Source organism: Apostichopus japonicus, chromosome 16 (genome assembly GCF_037975245.1).
Source record: "Apostichopus japonicus isolate 1M-3 chromosome 16, ASM3797524v1, whole genome shotgun sequence".
In the NCBI taxonomy this organism is placed as follows: domain Eukaryota; kingdom Metazoa; phylum Echinodermata; class Holothuroidea; order Aspidochirotida; family Stichopodidae; genus Apostichopus; species Apostichopus japonicus.
In genome coordinates this window covers 45461975-45471950 of record NC_092576.1, presented here as the reverse complement: position 1 = coordinate 45471950, position 9976 = coordinate 45461975, and the positions used below count along the sequence as shown (strand labels likewise).

General features: G+C 40.4%; 1 protein-coding gene across 7 annotated transcripts in view; it reads left to right on the top strand.

Moving 5' to 3' along the window:
• The window catches only part of LOC139982215 (tRNA (cytosine(38)-C(5))-methyltransferase-like), a 100833-nt gene that overhangs the window by 79335 nt on the left and 11522 nt on the right, over positions 1-9976 (top strand). The window lies entirely within an intron of this gene.

Sequence of the window (9976 nt, the reverse complement as noted above, 5' to 3'; positions counted from 1 at the left end):
GATATCACCAAACATATAACCAAGGCCTTACTGAACCGTAGTTGAAGCTACAAACGCCCTTAATACACCCGTTTAGAATTGTTCTCTAAGGATGTGTGTAAGTGTATATATGAGCAGGGATGCCTAACTATACGGAACAGTCGATGAGGGTAATGGACGATTCATGTTACACGGCATGGTGGGGACTCACATATGCAGTGGCGTAGCCAGGATTTTTTCAGTGAGGGCGGCGGTGGGGGGCTTGACCATTTCCTGGGAGGGCGTCTTGTTACTATCAAGCGGAGCGCCACCATAGGTTGGCGCGCAGCGTACCAAGAAAATTTCAGATTTCAATATCTGCCAGATCGCTGGAGATGGCACTTGCCAGGCTGGATAGCAGCCATCTAGTTGTGTGATTTCGGGAGAAAATTACAAATTCGTCACTCAGGAAATCTGCAATAAAGTTTATGCGGCCTAATTTTTGGTGAATTATTTCTGTTATTAGTGATTCCAATTGACATCAACATTAGAACCCAGTGCAAGTTGACAAATGCGGCGAACTGGAAACCCCAGCCCCATTTTGCCCTATGTTTCTGGAAAGAATACCCCTCATTTGTTCAAAACCATGGCAACTAACAATCTGTGAATACATTTACTTCGAAATGGGCACATTATATTTCACCAAGTTGGTCAAGGAATGACCCCAGGGCCTCAGATATAGGAACGATGCCCCAAAATGTCCCCGGACATACTATAGGCAAAGGAAGCTATCCGCCGCGACTGAATTTGAGTTTCTCGACTTGCCGTCCTGGGAGTCATACCACAAAATTGTGAGTTTGACACCGGCATTGACATTTTTCGACAAATCTGCAAATTGCGCGTGGAAAATGACCGAACTATATGTCAAACTGACATGATCAAAGATTGAAAGACTGAAACATTATTAGGGTGATAGACTGATCCTCAGCGAAGGAATGTCTCCTTTCTTGAAAATTTGTTTTTTTAGCGGTTTTAAGAGCATCAGGGTATGTCCCAGAAGTGAAAAAAAATGTCTCGTCCGGTTTATCAGCAACTATAGCCTACTGCCGGTCCGCGGTCGAAGGGTCGTTCACGAGTGGTCATCATGGAGATTCGAAACCATTCAGACCAATGATATATTTTTCACACGTAATTTTATTTTCGACACCCAAAATCCCAGTGGGGGGCGACTGGGGGCGACAAGCTTTCATGGGGAGCTGTCGTCCCCACGCCCCCCCCCCCCCCTGGCTACACCACTGCACATATGTCCTGACGAGGTATGGGAGAAAATAACTTGATGCGCAGCGTCAATAGCCATATTGGACAGAAAAAAATACTCTATGCATATACGCTTAGGAACATTTTCAACATTGTTGGGGGAGGGGGCTGGCAGGCAGGGACGTCGCTAGAGGGGGGTGTGGGGGTGTCTCACCCCCCCCCCAATCTTGGTAAAAATGACGATAGTTGGAAAATTTGAGTGCGACAGTCGGAATTTCCGACTGTCGGAATTTCCGACTGTCGCCAGCTTCAATTCGGAATTTCCGACTGTCGCGCTCTAATTTTTCTGACTGTCGCACTCTTATTTTCATATGTTCTTGTAATTTGTGAGTGACATAATTTTTTTATCAAAATTGACCTTTAATCAGTCATATTTACCACGTTTTCCTCGTCACATTGAGAAATTGTATCTCGCGATCCTTATACTCCACCATACAAAACTTCGTATGATTTTGAATACTCTAAAAAAAATACAACGTTCGCCAGCTTCAATTCGGAAAATTTATGTATTAATTTTGCTATTGGGTGGGTCGACCCTGTTCGCTAGCTTAAAGTTAGTTCAGGATATACCAGGGACGTAGCCAGGGGGAGCAGGGGAGCGACTGCTCCCCCCTTTGAGTGTCGAAAAAAATGTTTAAAAACTGTTGTTTTTTAGCATGGTATTTTGTCAGTGCTCTTTTGATCTTGAATACTCGTCAGCTCCGTTAACTCGATTATAATCGTAATAACATGCAGGCCTACTGATTGAACTACTTACTTAGTTTGGCAGATGCAATTAGATAAATTTAGCCTATAGCCTATTTCAAACCTACAGTTGGCCACTGCGTAATAAAATACATATTGCCTACCTAACCTCACTCGATGGAATGTCACGAACCGTATGCACAACGACGACGACAAGTTCGTTCTCATCCGTTCTATGATTCGTCCTAAGTTGTTGCACGAACAGCATGTTATGAAGCTAAGCTAGCAATCGTACGTGATACGCACTTCCTATAAATAATTATTACACTGTTAATACACGGAGATAACGATATTTTTTAGGCCACTGCAAATCTGGCTGTCTTACAAAATATGAAAGTTTATATTGTCCATCAATTAAGTTCGTCAAATGTATTTAAGTCCAGACATTGGACAATAAACAAGAATCATCCTTCTGGAAAAATTTTAAAAGAGCACTATGTTTGTCTTTCTGATATATTATGTAAAAGAACATGTAAAAGAATTCAAACAGGAAACAAAATCTGCTGATAATATGATATCATATGATAATGATGAAACTGGCAACAAATTGCACCAGATCGCATCTAAGGACCTTCAATTGTTCAGAAAAAAATCTCAAAGGGGAGGGGGACACCCCCTCCCCTTAGACCCCTCTCCCATATCAATCGCAAAAAGTGCTTCCCCTTTCAAATTCCTGGCTACGACGTTCGGATATATATACATTGTCCCTATGGTATACAATTAAAACACTCAATGCTAATCTACGGAAGTTTAAAAGTGCCATCAACATAAGCAAAAACTTTGCTCCATAAGGTACAAATGTATTGAAAAAAGTTCGGAACAAAAGTGCAGTCGCGAAAGATGGGGTGTCTGACTGACACTGACCGTATCGTTGACGATGAGTGCGGGGGGGGGGGGGGGGGGGGTACAAGGCAGCAGTCGGAATTTTCTGACTCCAAAACCCATCCAGTTGGAATTTCAGCGACTACACCCCCCCCCAAACATCAGGCCTTAGCTACGTCCCTGCTGGCAGGTATCAGGTGTGTGTAGCCAGAAGTTTGTTTTCTGGTCGGAATAACCCAACGGAGCCTCGGGAGCGCGAAGCTCCGAGGGTCGAAGGTCCAGGGAAAACGCTCGGTGGGGGACCAGGGAGCAAAGCACCGGAAGCTCTAGGGAATGTAAAGAGATGTGGGAATTAGAATGAAGGATTGTTCTATCTTCAAATGGCATTGCATGCGCTCTAAACCCTTGGTTTTCAACCTTTTTTCGATCACGAGCCCAATTCGTCTTCCGAGCCGTCCTCGCGAGCCCATACCCTACCCTGCAAAGTTATCAACATCATAAAATCAATTTCACAGCGCTTATTATGTGTATTCTTGACACAAGTGACCCGGGGACTCAATCAGAGCTATGTATGTTCCTCCGTGATCAGATGACAGGTACTGCCTATCTCAAAGATTTCTTGCAACCCTCAATGGTATTCTCTTATACTAGTCTTATAGGGTTAGGGTTGAGTAAATTTTACCCGTTGTACAAGGTTTCATCGAAGAGGCTTCCTAAGAAACATCATCATGTGCCTTCGCCACCAGCCCCCAAAAATGCCACAATTTTTAATCATTACTGGGGCAATGCTCGCGAGCCCACAAAATCGGCTTCGCGGGCCCAAATGGGCCCGCGAGCCCAAGGTTGAAAACCACGGCTCTAAACTCACAAGTTGATTTATTTTAAATATATATGTATATATATATATATATATATATATATATATATATGAAAATCGTAATGAGTTGGAAAATCAAGAACAGTGAAAAAACTTTCAGCCTCCACCGGGATTCGAACCACGGGCCTCCCGCTCTGTACGCGGACACCCTAACCACTAGGCTATGGACGCTGATTGTATGTCCAGAGGTTCGAAACCGGTAAGGAAGATCGTAATTCCACTGTAGGCGTTTGTCACCTGTATCGAACAATACTAGTTCTGTTTTTGGTGACATATTTTGCCTTACTCTAGAGATCAAACATGATGCTAACCAACTCGAAAATCATTTGTGATTCCTAAAGCCGGATCTCGAAAGATATATATATATATATATATATATATATATATATATATATATATATATATATATATATATATATATATATATATATATATATATATATATATAGCCAAATTCAGATTAACGGCCGGACGATTTGTTATATAATGTTAGGGGGTTGCAAAGAACTTGGTTCCACTCAAGCTGTCCTACAGGAAGTAATTATTAGACAATTCCAGCTACGATGGGTGCTCGCGATGCGCTGAGAAAGTAACATTGTTCTAACTGTTGAGTAATGTTTTACTTCAGTTTATCTATTATATTAAAATTACGTCCTAATTTGACCTCCTCCCCCCTCCATGACTACTCGCCAGTCTGAGATTGAAGGCCTCAACAAATCGCATAGTGCCAGGAGGGACCTGCGTGAGGGAGCTTTCAAGGCATTCTTGGGTAGGGGTTGTGAGATATATTAATAAGTCATGAATAATGATTTACTCTTATGACGTAGCTGACAACACATATCTTACACATAATAATAACAATCATGGTAACTTGCCTTCCATAATCGCACGTGGAGGTATACGAACTAGTGAGTTCGTGCAAAACGTAAAGTTGTATCAATATTGTGAAGGAGAGAGCATTGACGTATCCAATATTTATCACAGATGTAGCGTTACTGGACGGTCGTCGTGGGGAGAGGTTTTAGTGGAAGGGGTCCCCCCCCCCTCCTTTGTGAAAGTTTTCCTTTTGGATAGGCCGGGGATTAGAAACAAATTAAATGGTGCTGTATCAAAATTGTCCTGAAATTCAAAGAGATAAAACGTATTAAGCAAATTCACCCGACTAGATATAAGAAGTAAAAACAAACGGCGGTTAAAATCACTTTGACTCTATCGTTGATATTAAGCTGCTTGGATCAAATATTAGTTTTCAAAATAACCGCAGTATATGCCACGATTATTGTAACTGCTGATCAACTCCGTATAGAGTTTCATATAAATTTGATTAGAACTTCGTAAAACAACAATTACCTTTTATTGTTTTCAATTCGTGGTGAATTCGTGGTGTGGCGGACACCGTCGTTGTAGCGAAGAGATACATGGGCAACATTGATGATGTGATGGGCGGCTTCCTCATTGTGTTACCACGTGACACCTTTACACTCTTTCAGTGCCGTGCGCAAAGAAGCACATGGGAAATTCCATCGCCACATATCGTACGTCTGGGATTTTTTGGCAGTCGGGTATTTAAACATTCAGCCAGGGAAAATTAGTTCTCAACTCCGGGTGCACCCCTTCCACCTACCCACCCCTTTTCAACCTCACACAGAATATTAATTATCATAACATTGGGTTAATAAATATATTAATTTAGAGCTAACTTCTTTGATTAAATGCACCATTGCACGTCTAAACTTTGAATTTCTGCTGGATGGGGTTGGGGAAGGGTCACTATAGCCCTTACATAATGAGTAGGCTTTAAAGATGCAAAGGTTGCACCCCTCCTGTATAAAATCATTGGTTTGTCACTAGCCGTACTTCAACTCCCGTAAAGGTTCATACCCATTGAAAGCAAAAAGCAGTCGGAAGGAAGAGATTTTGAATTTCCCCCACCCATGCTCATATGTGCTTCCTAACTGGTTGTAAATGTCGTGTCGTTAAGACAAACAGTATGTTGCTAAAAATGGTGTTACTAAGATGTGTGACTGTTTGAGAGACAGTAAATTCATTTAACTAGCTTAACCACGTGTTAAAACACAAATAACTTGACTCTTACGTCATGCAATGAAAGCATTTTGTATAGTTTCACAGGTGTAGCATTCGGGGAGTGAAGGCGGGGTCTTACCGTTTTGCAACGTATATCCTTCTAATCCATTTCTTCGTCGTTCCCTCTTCCCCTCCCCGTCCCCTCCTCCACCCCACTCGACAATATTGATTGTAGGCCTACTTATACAACGTATACATAGAGTGGTAACAAAGCCAAGAAACGTCCTCAGAAAATACTACAACCCCGGATGTCTTGTAGACCCACTATTTGTCATTGATGACTCCAATATTTCTACTACATATATGACAGAGCCTTTTTAAAGAATACTTTAGTGCGGGGGGGGGGGGGATAGGACGTTGGGAGTGGCATTTCCAAAAAGGGACAATGATGACACTATCTAACCGGAGCGCCAACATCGCGTTAGCTGGCGCGTAGCTAAGCAAGGACATTTTTGCCAATAAAAAAAGCCTCCCAGATTACCAGAAATGCCGCACTTCCCAGGCCCTGTAAGTTGCATCTTAAAACTCGTCAAGTTATTTTGAGATCTCACCTTTAGAAATTTACAAAACAAGCACAATTTTGCATATATGTGATGAGCGGTTAAAATTAATCTTGTGTTCTTTTCGAACGACATTCCTGAAAAAAACGTGCCTAGATTCTTGAAATTGCACTCTACTTACTAATGAAATCGGAATAAATGATCTGAACATTTCCCTATATACTAACTGAAAAAGCGCATACTGTCCAAGTGTTCACATAATCATATGCCTTTTTTCTTTGTGGAAGTGAAAATCTAAGGGGCTGTTGCCCCCCTCCCCCGCCCCACCCGCACGCTACGGCCTTGCTGAATCCCTAAATTATGTCGACAGTATTTATTTTGATGAAGTATGGTAATGATGTGGACCGTCTGATCACCTCTATTTACCAATTCGAGAAGTTTCATTAGATGAAGGTTGCTATATAACGTTGAACACTTCGCAGAGTAATTGATACAACGTGGCAACATATCGCTTTGCAAACGTTATAATTTTATATTGCGTAGAAATCGAAGTGTTATTCTTAGAGTCTAGAAATGTATGTTTTTTTGTTGTTTTTTTGTGATGCGATGGTTGTATGAGCTTCTGTACGTGGGACGTGAAATTTTGCATGTAAAAGGACAATCCATTTCCCCGGCTTTAACATAAATGCAAATACATAATTCGTGTTAAAGACTGCACGCTTTTTAAAACATTCTGTTGGCCGTTTATTTGAAGACGTTACTTGTATCACGTGAGGATCATTATGTATATATCCATGTAACTAAACTGCAGCATGCATGCAGCTACAACCAGTTGTATAATTACAGCAAGTTTTGTGTTCCCATAATTTGTTACCCTTTCGGCGTTCTATAACGAACAACTTCGAACGAACAAAAATTATTGTTTTTTTTTCGTCATAGGCCAATGTTTATGTTTGTCTGTATGGTGCAATTGTACTTTATCTCGGTACTATGGAAGATACCCCTCGGTAGCGCTTTGATTAGTGATTTGTGAAGCTTGTAATATATGTAAGTAACCATTAAGCTTCACTTTCACTTAAAACATATTCGCTTTTGCAGAGGATATGTTAGCCTAACAGTTACTAAAAACTAACGTTAGCTCTTTCACTCGCCTTTCACTCGCCTACTGACCAGGATGGTTGTGGGTAATTAACATAAAGTCGGCGTGTTCAATGCATTTCTGTACAATGCGACTTTTTAGTGTATACAAACCAGGCCTAGCCTACATCAAGACTAGGCCGATACGGTGATAGTAGGCTGTGTACAGAGACTAGTTCAGCGAGCAGCTACGCTACGCACAAGCGTAACGGTAACGGGTAGTGCATTTACAGTACGAAAAACAGGCTGAATTAGCATAGCATCTGTAGCGTTAAGTTAAGTTGACACTTGGCTAGTGTTTATAGTAAGTAAGTCTACCGTTTCAGGTCCAAGTAGAAACATTCAAAATCAAATGTCAAATATTGGTTGGCCTAAGTTAGGTCCAGGCCTAGCACAGTTACAGGATAGGCCTATCCCGTGCTAGAACTATGAGTATTTATACTTTGCGATTGATTAACGTGTATACTGCACATTAAGATGTGTTCAGCTCTCATAATGGGAGAAAGTGGTTGGGAGAAAGGCTTCAAAAGAAATTAATGTACACGTACTGTATATACTGCACTGTAAAATGGCTGGCTTTTCTGATAATATTTCTTCTAATCAGCTTGTATCTTTATGAGAAGTACAGTAGAAGTGTATTTTTGTTTAGTATAGATGTGTATAGGATCATAATGGCTCACAAGGTATGATGTAGGCCACTGGTGGGATGACTATATATATGTACCTGTATCTTTATGAGAAGTAGAAGAGTGTTTTTAGTATAGATGTGTAGGGTATAGGTCTATAGGATCATAATGACCCATAGGGTAAGCTGTAGGGCACTGGTTTGATGACTCTAGATATAATATATGTTATAGATGGATTATCTTCTTTGAGAACCCGGTTTTGATGTACTGTTATGTAATTCCTAGATGTGTTCTACCATGTTTATGTCTGCAAGTATTTTATATTTGCACTCTTGTATTGCAGCACAGCTAACTTAGACTTACATGGCGAGTAGTGGAGAAGAAAACTTAATAGAAGGATGAATGCCAGATCTCAAGTCTTTGAACTAGTAAAAGAACAATACATTGATTTAATTGGTTGTTATGAAACCTACTTAGGAGTTACTACTTGGTGGTATAAATTACACAATATCCAGTACCATGATACTGTTAACTGTAAGTCATTTCAAAGCATTGCAGGTATGAGAGTTAACATGTTGACATCAATAAGTTTAAATATGTGCAGAGTATTTAATTGCTTAAAGTACAAATTATTCCCTTCTGAATGTACACTTTAAGAAAAATACTGACATACACCACCTGCAATTGTTTAGGCGCTCCCTCCCTGGAACTGACTTTTCCTTTTTAATACCTCCCTGCGGTAAGTTACACTGCCCTCAATTAGCATGTATGTGAACGTGATGTACAAAAGCACCTTGAATGTTGCTTTACAGTTCTGTAAGTTTCAGCAAATATCGTTAGACCATGAAATTATATTTTCGGCCACCTTTATTTGCAACCATATTTAATCTGACTAATGTTGTATCGTGTACAGTTTTGCTGTACTTTTATAACAGGTGGGCCTATTTGAATAACCTTTGGTCTAGGCTATGTTAGGTTAGCTTGTGCTTATTTGAAGTATTGCCTTACACGTAACAGAAGGGCCTATATGAATAATGCTAAGTTAGGTTAGCTTGTGCTTATTTATTGAACAAACTGGGCTGGTGCTTATTTGTGCAATAAAAGGGTTCACTGCGATTGGGTACTGTAGTTGATAGCTTTGGAGGGCGCATCGGGACTGGAGGGTCATCACATGATATTCTTTAGTTTATATTTAAATAAAAACAATACAGTACCTATGGGTGAGGGTGGTGTAGTAGACGTGTAGTGAGATGTCTGTACATGTACTCATATTACAGCAATGTTGCCTGTACTGAGTTACACACTTTGTAAATAATACAGAACCACAGGAAAGGTACAGGAACACTTCCAATTTCCATTTCTGTGTGTAACATGTTATTACTGTACTGTAGGCATGTAGTGAAGTGTCTGTTCATGTACTCATGTTACAGCAATGTTTCCTGTACTGAGTTACACACTTTGTAAATAACACAGAACCACAGGAAAGGTACATGAACACTTCCAATTTCCATTTCTGTGTGTAACATGTTATTACTGTACTGTAGGCATGTAGTGAAGTGTCTGTACATGTATTCATATTACAGCAATGTTTCCTGTACTGAGTTACACACTTTGTAAATAACACATAACCACAGGAAAGGTACAGGAACCCTTCCAATTTCCATTTCTGTGTGTAACATGTTATTAGTGTACTGTAGACTTGTAGTGAGATGTCTGTACATGTACTCATATTACAGCAATGTTTCCTGTACTGAGTTACACACTTTGTAAATAACACAGAACCACAGGAAAGGTACAGGAACACTTTCCAATTATCCATTTCTGTGTGTAACTTGTTCTTACTGTACTGTAGACATTTAGTGAGATGTCTGTCCATGTACTCATATTACAGCAATGTTTCCTGTACTGAG